The sequence below is a fragment of the Sebastes umbrosus genome, chromosome 1 (genome assembly GCF_015220745.1).
Source record: "Sebastes umbrosus isolate fSebUmb1 chromosome 1, fSebUmb1.pri, whole genome shotgun sequence".
NCBI classification, from domain to species: domain Eukaryota; kingdom Metazoa; phylum Chordata; class Actinopteri; order Perciformes; family Sebastidae; genus Sebastes; species Sebastes umbrosus.
This window is the reverse complement of record NC_051269.1, coordinates 18107608-18125172: the sequence shown is the minus strand read 5'-3', so window position 1 is coordinate 18125172 and position 17565 is coordinate 18107608. Positions and strand designations below refer to the sequence as shown.

At 38.6% G+C, this 17565-nt stretch overlaps 2 long non-coding RNA genes across 2 annotated transcripts; both read left to right on the top strand.

Annotated features, from left to right (window-relative positions):
- The first annotated feature begins 207 nt into the window (after nt 1–207).
- On the top strand, nt 208–2295 carry LOC119495666. Its single transcript, XR_005208530.1, has 2 exons — nt 208–244; nt 2071–2295. It is a non-coding gene; the product is annotated as an uncharacterized LOC119495666 (long non-coding RNA).
- Nucleotides 2296–7161: 4866 nt separating this feature from the next.
- Nucleotides 7162–7437, top strand: LOC119487961. Its single transcript, XR_005206838.1, has 2 exons — nt 7162–7271; nt 7325–7437. It is a non-coding gene; the product is annotated as an uncharacterized LOC119487961 (long non-coding RNA).
- The last annotated feature ends 10128 nt before the right edge of the window (nt 7438–17565 follow it).

Below are 17565 nucleotides of genomic sequence, written 5' to 3'. Positions count from 1 at the left end.
GTGGCCCGGGAAAGGGAAGTTTGGGGTCCCCTGCTGGAGCTGTTGCCCCCGCGACCCGATCCCGGATAAGCGGTTGAAGATGGATGGATGGATGGATGGATGATTAAGTGATGATGACTTTTTTAAAAATAGTACCTCATTTAAAAAATAAGGTTGTTTTTATTCTGTATTTTTCACTGTTTTTCTTCTTCTTTTTTTTTATTACAGATTTAAATGAAACTGGACTGATATCCAGTTTCCAACTGTGAGAAGATTATTTACTAATGGATGAAGTATTTATAAAACATTTTATATTTAAAGCTTGTATGATTAGATGATGATGACTTTTTTCAAAATAGTACTTTGATTCGAAAATAAGGTTGTTTTTCTTCTGTAATCTTCACTGTTTTTCTTCTTCTTTTTATTACAGATTTAAATGAAACTGGACTGATATCCAGTTTCCAACTGTGAGAAGAATATTTACTAATGGTTGAAGTATTTAGAAAACATTTTATATTTAAAGCTTTTATGATTAGATGATGATGACTTTTTTCAAAATAGTACTTTGATTCGAAAATAAGGTTGTTTTTATTCTGTATTTTTCACTGTTTTTCTTTTTTCTTTTTTTTTTTATTACAGATTTAAATGAAACTGGACTGATTTCCAGTTTCCAACTGTGAGAAGAATATTTACTAATGGTTGAAGTATTTAGAAAACATTTTATATTTAAAGCTTTTATGATTAGATGATGATGACTTTTTTCAAAATAGTACTTTGATTCAAAAATAAGGTTGTTTTTCTTCTGTATTTTTCACTGTTTTTCTTTTTCTTTTTATTACAGATTTAAATGAAACTGGACTGATATCCAGTTTCCAACTGTGAGAAGAATATTTACTAATGGTTGAAGTATTTAGAAAACATTTTATATTTAAAGCTTTTATGATTAGATGATGATTTTTTTCAAAATAGTACCTCATTTAAAAAATAAGGTTGTTTTTATTCTGTATTTTTCACTGTTTTTCTTTTTGTCTTTTTTTTCTTTTTATTACAGATTTCATTGAAACTGGACTGATTTCCAGTTTCCAACTGTGAGAAGAATATTTACTAATGGTTGAAGTATTTAGAAAACATTTTATAGTTAAAGTTTGTATGATTAGATGATGATGACTTTTTTAAAAATAGTACCTCATTTAAAAAATAAGATTGTTTTTATTCTGTATTTCTCACTGTTTTTCTTTTTTCTTTTTTTTTTTATTACAGATTTAAATGAAACTGGACTGATATCCAGTTTCCAACTGTGAGAAGAATATTTACTAATGTTTGAAGTATTTAGAAAACATGTTATATTTAAAGCTTTTATGATTAGATGATGACTTTTTACAAAATAGTACCTCATTTAAAAAATAAGGTTGTTTTTATTCTGTATTTCTCACTGTTTTTCTTTTTGTCTTTTTTTTCTTTTTTTTACAGATTTAATTGAAACTGGACTGATATCCAGTTTCCAACTGTGAGAAGAATATTTACTAATGGTTGAAGTATTTAGAAAACATTTTATATTTAAAGCTTTTATGATTAGATGATGATGACATGTTCAAAATAGTACTTTGATTCGAAAATAAGGTTGTTTTTATTCTGTATTTTTCACTGTTTTACTTTTTCTTTTTCTTACAGATTTAAATGAAACTGGACTGATATCCAGTTTCCAACTGTGTGAAGAATATTTACTAATGGTTGAAGTATTTAGAAAACATTTTATATTTAAAGCTTTTATGATTAGATGATGATGACTTTTTTCAAAATAGTACCTCATTTAAAAAATAAGGTTGTTTTTATTCTGTATTTTTCAGTGTTTTTCTTTTTGTCTTTTTTTCCTTTTTATTACATATTTAAATGAAACTGGACTGATTTCCAGTTTCCAACTGTGAGAAGACTATTTAATAATGGATGAAGTATTTATAAAACATTTTATATTTAAAGCTTGTATGATTAGATGATGATGACTTTTTTCAAAATAGTACTTTGATTTGAAAATAAGGTTGTTTTTATTCTGTATTTTTTCACTGTTTTTCTTCTTCTTTTTTTTTATTACAGATTTAATTGAAACTGGACTGATATCCAGTTTCCAACTGTGAGAAGATTATTTACTAATGGTTGAAGTATTTAGAAAACATTTTATAGTTAAAGTTTGTATGATTAGATGATGACCTTTTTCAAAATAGTACCTCATTTAAAAAATAAGGTTGTTTTTATTCTGTATTTTTCACTGTTTTTCTTTTTGTCTTTTTTGTCTTTTTATTACAGATTTAATTGAAACTGGACTGATATCTAGTTTCCAACTATGAGAAGAATATTTACTAATGGAGGAAGTATCTAGAAAACATTTTATATTTATAGCTTGTATGATTATGATCCTGTGGGCTCACCACCTGCGGGAAGAACCGCTTGGGTCGGGTGCGCTGCCACACGGGTGGCAGTGAAGGCCAGGGACCTCGACGGACTGGACCCGGGCGGCAGAGGCTGGCTCTGGGGACGTGGAACGTCACCTCTCTGTGGGGGAAGGAGCCGGAGCTTGTGCGGGAGGTGGAGCGCTATCAGTTGGATCTGGTAGGGCTTACCTCTACGCACAGCCTCGGTTCTGGAACCGTACTCTTGGATAGGGGTTGGACTCTATTCTTCTCTGGAGTTGCCCATGGTGTGAGGCGCCGGGCGGGTGTGGGGATACTCACAAATCCCCGGCTGAGTGCCGCTACGTTGGAGTTTACCCCGGTGGACGAGAGGGTCGCCTCCCTACGCCTTCGGGTTATGGGGGGGAAAACTCTGACTGTTGTTTGTGCGTATGCACCAAGCAGCAGTTCGGAGTATTCGGCCTTCTTGGAGACCCTGAATGGAGTCTTGTATGGGGCTCCAGTAGGGGACTCCATAGTTCTCCTGGGAGACTTCAACGCGCACGTGGGCAACGATGGAGACACCTGGAGTGGCGTGATTGGGAGGAACGGCCTCCCTGATCTAAACCCGAGTGGTCGTTTGTTGTTGGACTTCTGTGCTAGTCATGGATTGTCCATAACGAACACCATGTTCGAACATAAGGATGCTCATAAGTGTACGTGGTACCAGAGCACCCTAGGCCGAAGGTCGATGATCGATTTTGTAATCGTATCATCTGATCTGAGGCCGCATGTTTTGGACACTCGGGTGAAGAGAGGGGCGGAGCTGTCAACTGATCACCATCTGGTGGTGAGTTGGGTCAGAGGGTGGGGGAAGACTCTGGACAGACCTGGTAAGCCCAAACGCGTAGTGAGGGTGAACTGGGAACGTCTGGAGGAGGCCCCTGTCCGAGAGATCTTCAACTCACACCTCCGGCGGAGCTTTTCTGGCATCCCTGTGGAGGTTGGGGGCATTGAACCCGAGTGGACGATGTTCAAAGCTTCCATTGCTGAAGCTGCGGCGGTGAGCTGTGGTTTTAAGGTCTTAGGTGCCTCAAGGGGCGGCAACCCTCGAACACCGTGGTGGACACCGGTGGTCAGGGAAGCCGTCCGACTGAAGAAGGAGGCCTTCCGGGATATGTTATCTTGGAGGTCTCCGGAGGCAGTTGCAGGGTACCGACGGGCCCGAAGAGCAGCAGCCACTGCCGTGACGGAGGCAAAGCAGCGGGTGTGGGAGGAGTTCGGAGCAGCCATGGAGAAGGACTTTCGGTCGGCACCAAAATGCTTCTGGAAAACCATCCGGCACCTTAGGAGGGGGAAACGGGGAACCATCCAAGCTGTGTACAGTAAGGATGGGACACTGTTGACCTCAACTGAGGAGGTAATCGGGCGGTGGAAGGAGCACTTTGAGGAACTTCTGAATCCGACCAATACGCCCTCTATGGTAGAGGCAGAGCTGGAAGCTGATGGGGGACCATCATCAATTACCCTGGTGGAAGTCACTGAGGTAGTCAAACAACTCCACAGTGGCAAAGCCCCGGGGGTTGATGAGATCCGCCCAGAAATGCTGAAGGCTCTGGGTGGGGAGGGGCTGTCTTGGATGACACGTCTCTTCAACACCGCGTGGAAGTCGGTGACAGTGCCTAAGGAGTGGCAGACCGGGGTGGTGGTTCCCCTTTTCAAAAAGGGGGACCAGAGAGTGTGTGCCAATTACAGGGGTATCACACTGCTCAGCCTCCCTGGTAAAGTCTACTCCAAGGTGCTGGAAAGGAGGGTTCGGCCGATAGTCGAACCTCAGATCGAAGAGGAACAATGCGGATTCCGTCCTGGCCGTGGAACAACGGACCAGCTCTTCACTCTCGCAAGGATCCTGGAGGGGGCCTGGGAGTATGCCCATCCAGTCTACATGTGTTTTGTGGACTTGGAGAAGGCATATGACCGGGTCCCCCGGGAGATACTGTGGGGGGTGCTGCGGGAGTATGGGGTGAGGGGGGCACTTCTCAGGGCCATCCAATCCCTGTACGCCCAAAGCGAGAGCTGTGTTCGGATCCTCGGCAGTAAGTCGGACTCGTTTCCGGTGGGGGTTGGCCTCCGCCAGGGCTGCGCTTTGTCACCAATCCTGTTCGTGATATTCATGGACAGGATATCGAGGCGTAGTCGGGTGGAGGAGGGTTTGCAGATCGGTGTGCTGAGGATCTCATCGCTGCTTTTTGCAGATGATGTGGTCCTGTTGGCATCATCGGTCTGCGACCTCCAGCACTCACTGGATCGGTTCGCAGCCGAGTGTGACGCAGTCGGGATGAGAATCAGCACCTCTAAATCTGAGGCCATGGTTCTCAGCAGGAAACCGGTGGATTGCCTACTCCGGGTAGGGAATGAGTCCTTACCCCAAGTGAAGGAGTTTAAGTATCTCGGGGTCTTGTTCGCGAGTGAGGGGACGATGGAACGTGAGATTGGTCGGAGAATCGGAGCAGCAGGGGCGGTATTGCATTCGCTTTACCGCACCGTTGTGACGAAAAGAGAGCTGAGCCGGAAGGCAAAGCTCTCGATCTACCGTTCAATCTTCGTTCCTACTCTCACCTATGGTCATGAGGGTTGGGTCATGACCGAAAGAACGAGGTCGCGGGTGCAAGCGGCCGAAATGGGTTTCCTCAGGAGGGTGGCTGGCGTCTCCCTTAGAGATAGGGTAAGAAGCTCAGTCATCCGTGAGGGACTCGGAGTAGAGTCCTTGCTCCTTTGCGTCGAAAGGAGCCAGTTGAGGTGGTTCGGGCATCTAGCACGGATGCCTCCTGGGCGCCTCCCTTGGGAGGTGTTCCAGGCACGACCAGCTGGGAGGAGACCACGGGGAAGACCCAGGACTAGGTGGAGAGATTATATCTCTACTCTGGCCTGGGAACGCCTCGGGATCCCCCAGTCAGAGCTGGTTAATGTGGCCCGGGAAAGGGAAGTTTGGGGTCCCCTGCTGGAGCTGTTGCCCCCGCGACCCGATCCCGGATAAGCGGTTGAAGATGGATGGATGGATGGATGGATGATTAAGTGATGATGACTTTTTTAAAAATAGTACCTCATTTAAAAAATAAGGTTGTTTTTATTCTGTATTTTTCACTGTTTTTCTTTTTTCTTTTTTTTTTTATTACAGATTTAAATGAAACTGGACTGATTTCCAGTTTCCAACTGTGAGAAGAATATTTACTAATGGTTGAAGTATTTAGAAAACATTTTATATTTAAAGCTTTTATGATTAGACGATGACTTTTTTCAAAATAGTACCTCATTTAAAAAATAAGGTTGTTTTTATTCTGTATTTTTCACTGTTTTTCTTCTTCTTTTTTTTTATTACAGATTTAAATGAAACTGGACTGATATCCAGTTTCCAACTGTGAGAAGAATATTTACTAATGGTTGAAGTATTTAGAAAACATTTTATATTTAAAGCTTTTATGATTAGATGATGATGACTTTTTTCAAAATAGTACTTTGATTCGAAAATAAGGTTGTTTTTCTTCTGTATTTTTCACTGTTTTTCTTTTTCTTTTTCTTACAGATTTAAATGGAACTGGACTGATTTCCAGTTTCCAACTGTGTGAAGACTATTTACTAATGGTTGAAGTATTTAGAAAACATTTTATATTTAAAGCTTTTATAATTAGATGATGACTTTTTTCAAAATAGTACTTTGATTCGAAAATAAGGTTGTTTTTATTCTGTATTTTTCACTGTTTTTCTTTTTGTCTTTTTATTACAGATTTAATTGAAACTGGACTGATATCCAGTTTCCAACTGTGAGAAGAATATTTACTAATGGTTGAAGTATTTAGAAAATATTTTATATTTAAAGCTTTAATGATTAGATGATGACTTTTTTCAAAATAGTACCTCATTTAAAAAATAAGGTTGTTTTTATTCTGTATTTTTCACTGTTTTTCTTTTTGTCTTTTTTGTCTTTTTATTACAGATTTAAATGAAACTGGACTGATATCCAGTTTCCAACTGTGAGAAGAATATTTACTAATGGATTAAGTATTTAGAAAACATTTTATAGTTAAAGTTTGTATGATTAGAGGATAATGACTTTTTTAAAAATAGTACTTCATTTCAAAAATAAGATTGTTTTTCTTCTTTATTTTTTCTTTTTGTCTTTTTTTTTCTTTTTATTACAGATTTAATTGAAACTGGACTGATATCCAGTTTCCAACTGTGGAGGACTATTTACTAATGGATGAAGTATTTAGAAAACATTTTATATTTAAAGCTTGTATGATTAGATGATGATGACTTTTTTCAAAATAGTACTTTGATTCGAAAATAAGGTTGTTTTTAATCTGTATTTTTCACTGTTTTTCTTTTTGTCTTTTTTTTCTTTTTATTACAGATTTAATTGAAACTGGACTGATTTCCAGTTTCCAACTGTGAGAAGACTATATAATGGATGAAGTATTTAGAAAACATTTTATATTTATAGTTTGTATGATTAGAGGATGATGACTTTTTTCAAAATAGTACTTTTTTTTTAAAATAAGGTTGTTTTTATTCTGTATTTTTCACTGTTTTCTTTTTTAACTTTTTATTACAGATTTAAATGAAACTGGACTGATATCCAGTTTCCAACTGTGAGAAGAATATTTTCTAATGAATGGAAGACTAATACAACATTTTATATTTAATGTTTGTATGATTAGAGGATGATGACCTTTTTCAAAATAGTATTTTGATTAGAAAGTAAGGTTGTTTTTATTCTGTATTTTTATATATATATATATATATTTTTTTTTTTACTTTTTATTACAGATTTAAATGAAACTGGACTGATATCCAGTTTCCAACTGTGAGAAGACTATTTACTAATGGATGAAAAATTTAGAAAAAAATGTCATACTTAAAGTTTGTAAGACAAGATGATGATTTTTAATTATTGAACAAAGCCTGTATATTTGGGTAGACACCTCAAGTGTGCTGCTACAATGCACTTGACAATCTCTACTCAGTTGCATATTTTCAACAAACTTTATTAAAAATATTACTTGATTTACAAAAATGAGGTTGTTTTTATTCTTTTTTTTTTCACTGTTTTTTAAAACAGTTCCCCCTTTCACACACTTACGAAGACAAATATTTAAAAGAACATAACAATAGTTGATTTTTCTGAAATCTTGGCTATCAGACATATAACCATTGGAAAAAACAACTGACCAAGAAGAAAAGTTTTGCAGAGAAATTGTTCTTGAGAGGTCAGAGGACTAAAGAAAGCTTTGTCTCAAGTCTTTCGATGCACACTGAACTTCGTCTGGACTCACTGCCTTCAGTAATGACAGCACAGGAATAGACGTGGATCAGAGCTCCTCAGTGTGAATCAAAATGTTTTCTCTCTGGGAGTATCATCAACTCACATATCACATAAAAAAAATGAGTTCAGTTAAGCTGCATTGGATAAGAAGCAAAGCAGCTGGAAACTGGTAATGCAAGTATTTTAGAAATATTGAATTTATCATCTCTTCAGTCTCCACAGTCCAATTTACATGCACTACACATTGCTAGCATACTGATTTCTGACATGAAGCCATAACTGGTTATTCTATTCTAATGGTAGCGTCATTACTCATATTATTTTGTGTCATTTCATTGCTTCTTTCATACTCTTGTTTTTCTTTTTTTCTGTTGATGTTCCATTGCTTTTACTGCTGCAACAATCCAATTTCCCACCAGGGATCAATACAATTTCTTTTTATCTTATTTACTTATATTTCCTCTGAAGTTTCTCCAAACAAATATTGACATTTGAAGTGCATCTTACTGTCCTCTCTCAACATCTCCGACGGCCCTTCATTAAAACAAATCCTGGCTTTTCCCATCCAAAAACTGTTTTAGTGTCAAACTGAGGGATCATCTTTTCAAATAAAATCACCACCTATTGTTCTGCAAATGTGGACAAGTTATGATGTTATATTTACCATATATTTTTAAAGTTATGTGTATTTTCAGAATTATACAGGTACCTTTTATTTTATCTTTACACTATTAATATTTTTAGATATGTAGGTCTAGAATTTTGGCAATTTGGCACCCTTTATATGCATAAACATGGAAATAGAGGGGGTTAACACAATATTACAACACAGTGCACGTATTGTACTGGACATAATTATGCTCTGCAGGTGATCATGATATTGTGTATGTGATGCTTAGTTGCTGCTGTAATATTGTAATAAAAACAATATAAGATGCCTGCAAGAAAATGTAATTAGTTGGACGTGTTGCCCCAGGCTAGCTGTGAGCAGTAAATATGCAAAAAAAAACAATTAAAAAAAAGTATTTTTTGAAGCAGAAGTCATGAGTCAAGTGAACGTACTGGGAGAAGATGGTCAGAGGGCAGTGAAAACATAATACAGAAGTGTAAGACTATAAATACAATCTGTTTGGTAATAAACCCATTCATTGATTTTGTTTATTGATGCTAATTTGATGGGGATACATTTATTTATTTATCAAGATACCGATTTAATCAAAGTATCAACCTAATAAAAAATAACCCTTATTAAATGTATTTCTAGGTTTTACTGTTTTTACTGCATGTTGCAGAGGTAAACTGTAAAATATATCATCCAAGGGGAAAAAAAATCCTCTCCTGTGTTTCATCCCGTGCTTTCTTGCCTCTCCATTCTTCCTGGAGAATGAGAGCAGGCTTTACACAATTAAAAATATCTGTATAGGGTCACACTCAAGAGGATGCACTTTTACTATCTGCAGTTGCTACGGCAACCCATCCTCCTCTGCACAATCTCTGGTGGACCATCGACTCGCAGGAGCAGAGACACAGTCCCCGTCATGTCCAAAAGAGGGCGCTCAATTCTTTCCGTAAACATGTGCTGCATGAGCCAGGTTTTGAAAAGGTGTTGCCACTCAGTTGTTAAAATGTTTCTGAATTATTTATAAAATCATTGACAGTCAAGTAAGGAACTCCTCTGTTTAATTTGGCCATCCTCTACTTCTGCTAAGTGGTTGTTTTTATGGGAGTGTTTCCCTATTTGAATTGATGGTCTAAGATTATAGTTGTATGTTGTTCAGATTGGAAAGCATTCCTACCCAAATTTGTGATTTTTGGCTATATAAATAACATTGACTTGACATGTGATCCAAATCGTTTTATGTAAAGCCTGATCACTGGCTAACATGTGCTCGGTGATGTCTCCATCATCAGATGATGGGGTGCTTTGAGGAGTTGCTGGTGAGTAGAGGCCTTTTGCTGACACAGGTACCATGTAGGTGCATCCCAAGTCTCTTAATTGCATCCACGTTTCCCTCGCTTGCGTCTTTTCCTTGCGTCTTAATCCCTTCCATGGATGCATGGAGAGACGAAGGAAACCATGCCAGGAGCGAGGAAACGACAAATAAGAGACTTTTGCACCCTGTGTGTCGGACTAATGTTGGTCAAATAGTGTTAACATGCCTCAGAGGGCTGTGTTGGATGTGTGGATGCAGTTAAAGAGGGTGGTGGTAGACTTTCCTGCACTCTTACACTCCGCTTTATAGTGAAACATAAGGGTCATGACTCATAAGTTTGTAAGACTATTGGGATAGGTAGGAATAGGAGCTAAATAAATAAATAAACAGTTGCTAAGCAGGTCATGGCTTTCAGATGAAACTGCCCACATAGCCAGTGGGGCTAGCTAAGGTAGTTTAGCCTATATGCAGATTTACAATGTATAGACGTAAGGCCGGGTCAAGCTGCTGAGTATCTGCTCTCTGGTTGGGATTCAAAGGCAGTTTAAGTTAAAGGGGTATATTATTTCAGAGAACAGCGTCGCCTGTCAGAGGGCCCAGTAGATTTATGACGGCACAGTCCGATACCCACTGTGGGGCCTAATGGTTGGTCAAAACATCATTTAACATTAATACTGAGCTTCCACAGGAATGTTCACCCAACTTTTGGCAGATTTCACTATGTGTATTGATGAATAAATAAAACTGAACATGACATCCAAATCATTCAAGTAATGATTTGCTTTTCCGGAACCACAACATCTGCCGGCCGTACTGTAGGAAACAAGACTCTAACAAAGAGCACTGCTAAGTTATGTTTTTATCTTTTTTGTTATCTTTCTGACCTAGTAACTCTGCCACTGCACACTGCGTCACATGGAGAGCTGGGATAAGTTCAAATTAATATTGTTATATAACTATATACATATATATATATATATATGTATATAGTTATATAATATATAATTATAGTGTTTACTGAGGGGAGATTTGCGTCCAGTAACTGCCAGGTGTAACTGTTGCATAGCTAATGGAACTAACTGACAAAGCCCATGCTAGCTTTCTAATAGAGTGCTGCAGGGATGACGTATTTTTGTAGGCCAACCAGGAAGTTAACATCGCCCTGGTTCCCTCGACAAAAAGCCAATGGGATTTTACACAAGTATACACATGCGAGAATACACAACAAGGCTGTAAAGGCGGACGAGTCGGCTTGATGTTTTGTAGTCTCATTTAGCCACTAGTTAGCAACCAGACATATATAGACTTCAAAATTCACTAGTGGGGTATTTATTGATATATTTTATGTCGTAGAACAAAACGTTAACATCTCTTCAGCTTGTGTTAACCATAGACCTTATTTCAGACGTCTAACTAAAAACCCATTCAAACAAACCATTGACTTCCAGACGTGGGAACTGGAAGTGCTAAAATGCGAACTCATTTCCAGGTTTTAGGACTTTTGTGTCTAACCCTAATAGTGTTTTCTTTGCATATGCTTAGTAGGATGTGTGGTTCCAGCCAGGCACTGCTCGTCACACTTCCTACTTGGATGTCTGGAGATCCTGATTGGAGCAGCACCCATTTCAGTCCTCCAATCCAGGAGAAGCAATCAAGAACACCTGGATAATATTTGGTTATATTTGTTTATTTGATTTAAACAGCATCTACAAGGCCTTTCTTTTCCTTTGTAGTTTGCCTCATTGTTTGTGGTTTATGAAACTTCTACTTTAAGATCCTTTTCAATAAATAACTTTATTTTATCAATTCCAACTGGTTTCATGTTGCTTCCCCTTCCCTTTCCCGCCCGAGCTGGGTCGTAACAAGAGTCAGTAAAGGAAGTTATACGAATACATATCGACAAATCTGACATGATACTTTAACAATGATGTAAAATAGAAAGATTTTAAATTACATTTTCACAAAAATAACACAACATACCTCTCAAGAAATGTTATGCCATTACCAATATGTTTTTACTAAATTACCTTTGAACATTAGTAGGTTAGCATAATGAGCACTACTAACTCTAAAGCAAAGATATTTCTCTATGTATGCATCTATACTGTACATTACATAAAGTCTCGCCTTTACGTTTACAAAGAATTAGCAGTTAAATTTAATGTATCGTTTGCCCCCATAAAACTATAATTTTTGGAAGTTATGTTACATTTTCAGTAACTTTTTAACTCTACATAGCCAAGCTTGATTGCTTTTGTTTGGATGGCACTGCAGATGTTTTCTGTCAACCAATTTACACATTACTAACGTCTTAACTAGCTGAGACATATATTAAGCTTTAATGGTGCAACCAGACTGAAACTAGCAGTCACTTCGAGCTTAAGAGAGACTTTCCACACAAACTTACTAATGGATTTACGAATAGCTGGTGCAACCCAGTCAGTGTTAGAAGATATAATAGAGTTGTAAAAGTGTGATAAAGTCAGTTGTTGGTGTATTCTATGATAGTAGCAGACAGACAGAGCAGTCACAACCAGAGCTCCAGTGTGGCAGAGGGTAAATGAGCAGGGAAACTCTAGTGCTATATCTCTTAATATGGCAATCCCTGTGAAGATGTACTATGACACACAACCAAAGGCTATGCAGCGGCTGAGGATTGTTTAATCGAAGGCTGCAAAGATATTGGCAACATTAACCTTTCGAGCCCCCTTTTTCTCCAGGTAAATATGCACATTAATGACTAAATAAGCAGGAGATTGTGTTGTTCGGCCCAGGGCCAGAATAGATTGTGCTTGGCTTCACACATGAGAGAAGCAATTTACCGTGTTGTGATTTTCTGAGTTTAAAGGGACATTGCCCTCTCTCTGTGTACGGTACACTGTTCTATAAGCGAGCTCAAGTGATTTCAAAATGTTGTTTCTTATATTATATATAGAATAAAAGTCAGTTTGTATTGGATGCTGTATAGAAAAAAACATTTAAAGACTGAATGACTAGTATCCAGCTTTCTCGTCAATTGGGAAAATATACTTTAAATGTATAATCATCACACATAAATCACCGTTATTGTACTTAAACTAATCAGATCAATATTTCGTCAGTCAGTTTATGTTTCACCACTTTTATCTGCTGTGTTGTATTTAATAAAAGGCTTGGATTAATGTGCATCAACCTGATATGAACAACTGTTTTTCATGTTTCGATGCAAAATACCATATATGGCTTATATACCTATTAGGGTATGTTGTAATTCTTACATTTAAGATATTTAATGATGTTAAATGTAATAACCACCAGGGGTTGCTGTCATGCCAGTTACAACCGGCCCAAACTCATATTTCTAGTGACGTTCAACAATTCAACCACATACATATATATATTAAATATCCTAAGAGCAAAGAGATCATGCCTCTATTCAAAGAATCAACAAAATATAAAACATATACTATACATAGGTTGATATAGCAATACAGAGTAATACCTTGTGTTTTTGCAATGTCTGTGCTGCATGGACGACACCAGTATCAGGCTTGTAACTGTACAAACGGCTGCCACAGTAACAGTCCCTTCAGTAATAAAGGTTTTGGTTGATTTATTTCAGGGTCATTTCAAAATGGCACACTATCCTGCACCAATGACCAGAGACTCAAAAGGCACACAAGAGTTTTTAAATGAGAAAAAAGTGGAACGAGTATGCTTCCACTCTACTCAGCAGACACCCACAGAAAATTTATATTTTCAGATTAAAGGTACATTTAATGTCCACATCCTGTTCTTTATTGTCCTTCTTGTTTGGTCTAGAAGCATACCTTCCTGTCACCTCTGAATGCCCACCACCACATAATACTTTCCTTCTGTACACAGTGATTTACAAAGAGAGATTAATACAGTACGTGTCATAAATAACAAACTTTTAGTATTCTGTACTCAACATCGGCAGCTATTTTAATATAACTAACGATTGTTTTCTTCATTGATTAAAGCTGAAGTGGGTAGAATTGGAGCAAATATGTTTTAAAAAAGTTATTTTTACAAAGCGGTCACTATATATTAGCAGCAGTGCATGAGACAAGTAATCTGAAAACAACATGGTCCTCTGTGTCCTCCGGTGCTCCTAATGGCATCTGCAAGATTTAACACACCGGAGGAAAACAACCAATCAGAGTTGAGCTGCAGCCTGCTGTCACTGAGCAGCTGTCAATCACTCGCAAACTCCGATAAAGCGGTCAAACTAGGCAGCGCTGATCAAATATGAATCAATATTCTGTTACTGTAATGCCTATTTCTCAGATAAAATGTTGTCAGAATCATCTTGTAGTGTACTGTTTAGCTGTAAAATTAGAAAGTCTTTGACCCGGCAGCCATGTTGAGATCAGTTGAGGAAATACCAAGCACCGCCCACCAGCCAGAGCACAGCCAATAGGAATTCTCTCTCTCTCTGAAATGACCTGTGATTGGCCAAAGTCTTCCATCACGGGCTACATTTTTTAAAGCCTGAAAACAGAGCCATGAGGAGGAGCAGAAGTCTAGTTATCTCTCAGAACACTTGAATTACAATATGCTGAAAGGTTATTATGGACTTTTTGCAAAATGATGCCAAAAATATTCTGCCTACTGCAGGTTTAATGTGCAAATTATTTTCTAATTAGGTGTTTGGTCTATAAAATATCAGAAAACAGTAAAAAAAAAAATGACCATCAAAATATCCTTGAGGCAAGTCTTGTTTTGTGCGATCAACAGTCCAAAACCAAAAAATATTCAGTTCACTACAATGTGAGACCAAGAAAAGCAGCAATTTCTTACATTTGAGCACCTGGAACTATCATTGTTTTTAGCATTTTTGCTTGAAAAACAAAAAAACGTATCAAACAATTATCAACATATTGCTGATTTTTTTTTCTGTTGATCAACCAATCGTTGCAGCTGTAGCCCATATGGCTGTTAAAATTAGCTAAATTAGGCCATTTCATCACAACAAAGAGGCACACAATCTCTTTATGGTTGATCTAAAAATAAGCACATTTGTGCGGCTTTGTGCGGTATGTAAAGGTGTATCCTTGTTCTACACTTTCCATCCTGAACCTCACTTAGCCAAATGATCATACAGTTTTAAAGTAGTAAAGACATCAATCTTACTAGAAACATTTCTATTGTCTGCAAGGCGACCTTCTCTCAGAGGACAAGACAGTAATATGATATATTCTGTCTCAGCGTTTGAGAGTATACTGCAGATGAACACACTGTACCAGAGATAGAATTTCCACTGTGGCCAGTCTCTTATATATAAAAAAAGCTTTTCCAGTTCAAAGGTTACACCTGTGACAACTGTCAGCCAGCCAGCATCTGAAACGAATATATCACTCACACATGGAGCATATGGCCAATCTGTCTGCCCTGGCTGGCCTGTTTCATATTTGTAAAATATCGCTTCAAACAGACAGTGACAAACTGACTCATTTCTGCGTCTTCCAACTTGTGGGAGTGTTACACAGTCAGAAGCTGAGTTTTATTCATAATCAAATGTCAGCAGATAGTCTGAATACCCCCAGAGTTCAATATTAGATGACACAGATGCTGATGAAAAGATGCCAGATACAAACATCGTATTTTGTTCCAACTATTAGATTATTATTTATTTCATACTGACAGACTCCCATGTTTTCTCCTCCTCCTTCTCCTCCTCCTCCTCATCCTCCTCCTTCTTCTTCTTCTACTTATCGTCACTGTTATTCTTTAGTTGAAAACTTTTAAAGTAGCTCTTCCTCAGTTAGTTTAGCTCAACATTTATTCAGTGAAGACCACATTCTCTTTCACAGTGGAGTCTTTGGAAAAGACTTTTCTTTATAGGGGATTGTGTGAGTGGACAAAACAAACCAAAAACAGGTCAGAGCTGTCACGAGCAGAGGGTCGCTCTAAATCATACAAACGCTGCAGGAGCTCTGGCCTTTAATGAATCCCATCAATAACCTGAAAATCTTGTGACCTCAGAATTTACAATTTGAATAATTCCTCTAATGTACCCATGAAATGGGAGACATCTGGGGGCAGGCGATTATGCTTCAGTGGCTAGTCTTTTTCACTGGGATTTTCACTAGTGACTGGAATTAACATGGCTTAAATTCTCTCCGCCCCATAGCTAATTGAAACAAGTAATCTCCAGAGTTTGCATGGCGCAGGGGGACGGGGAGGACTCAGCAGCGTAACGTGTTATCCTCAGAGCAGACGCGTTCAACAAGACCCATCTCTCGGTGCACTGCAGCAGAAAGCAGAGCAGGAATGGGTCTCCTGGTGGAAATAACTTTTGTATCCGTTCTCCACAGCTAAATAATTCTCTTATTACGCTAACTATGCTAAACAGAAATAGAATGCTGGTTTAAAAGGGAGCTGGCAGATGGAAGAGAGCTGATGCTTTGTGGGGGTAATAACAGACATGAAAACACTTTGTTCAATAATGTGCACAAGATAGCTCTGATTTTTTTTGCATGACTTATACGGTCCCCTGACAGCTCACTGTCAGTCTAGTCGTGTAGCTGGAATTTGCTCCAGCAGAGGTGAGGATGAATATTCAGAGGCTCAGCTGCCTCGAAAGGCCCACAGAGACATGACACACACCCCTAAGGAACCACACACACACACACACACACACACACAACCTCCCTCATCTCCACACACACACACACACACACACACACACATACACACACACACACACACACACACACGCACACCCTCATCTCCACACACACACACACACACACACACACACACACACACACACACACACACACACCCCACCACTTTCCCTTGATGTGGTGGAACCAGTCCAACACTCCACAGGTGTGACCCACTCAGACCTGTGAAAGCCTCCACACACACCGCTCGGCCCTGTGATCAGGAAAGCAGAAAGAGCAGCTGTGCATATACAGGAAGCAAAGACAGAATTATCTCCACAAGCCTTCTATTGGACACCATGGAAAATTAATCAATCCCTCCTCCTCTCCTCCTCCTCCTCCATCTCCTCCTCCCTCCAGGTCTGCAGGTTTCACCGGTGCCACACAGTTAAACTGATAGATGAGGAGGTTCTTTGTCTCTCTCTGTAAACTTTTGAAGGTTAATAGCCAAAAGATTGATCCATCAATCGCATTAAAGTCTGAAATAATAACGTACCATGCTTGGTTTAAAACTAATTTCTCACTCTTTTCCGCTAGATGATGTTGGATACATATAGGCATGCCCTTGGACATGGTTTTATATATTCTGCTGCTGCAGAATGAGGCTGCTGACAGTCAGTGTAACACACACACACACACACACACACACACAAAAGCAAAACCCAGCATCTAGATTGAGTTTTCACACTCGGAGTGATTGGACTTGATACTGTCGTCAATGTCTACACACATTCATCCCAGCCAGGCGCTTTGACACTCAACATACTGCAGCACCTGTAACGTTTGAATCGACCCAGAAGCGTCACATTTGAAACAATCACACCACATCCTCTGTTACCACAGTGAGAACTGAATTGATTGCAGATATATCATACATCTATCATACTGTATAGATCATTTGATCTTCCCCAGAACAGAACATCATTATAATCATATTCATTTGAACAAAAATGTATATTCCCAAACTGCCCCCAAATGAGAGAGATGTCTTAAAAAACAGAGTTCAATTTAAGATTTAACAGCCAGTGCAGGCAGGCAGGCAGGCAGTGTGCTTGTTTATCACTTCACACAGAAAAATAAATGTATAAAACCCTTACACTGAAGAGTCTGTGCTGAGAGGTATAAGACACCAGGCGACCAAAATACGATTGAACATATGCAGCCACTGCCAAAGCTCTGGGGGTATTACATGCTGTAATCTGGCATTCACACATCCCCCCCACCACCACCACCACCATCCATTGATGGATTGAATTGATTGCAGATATATCATA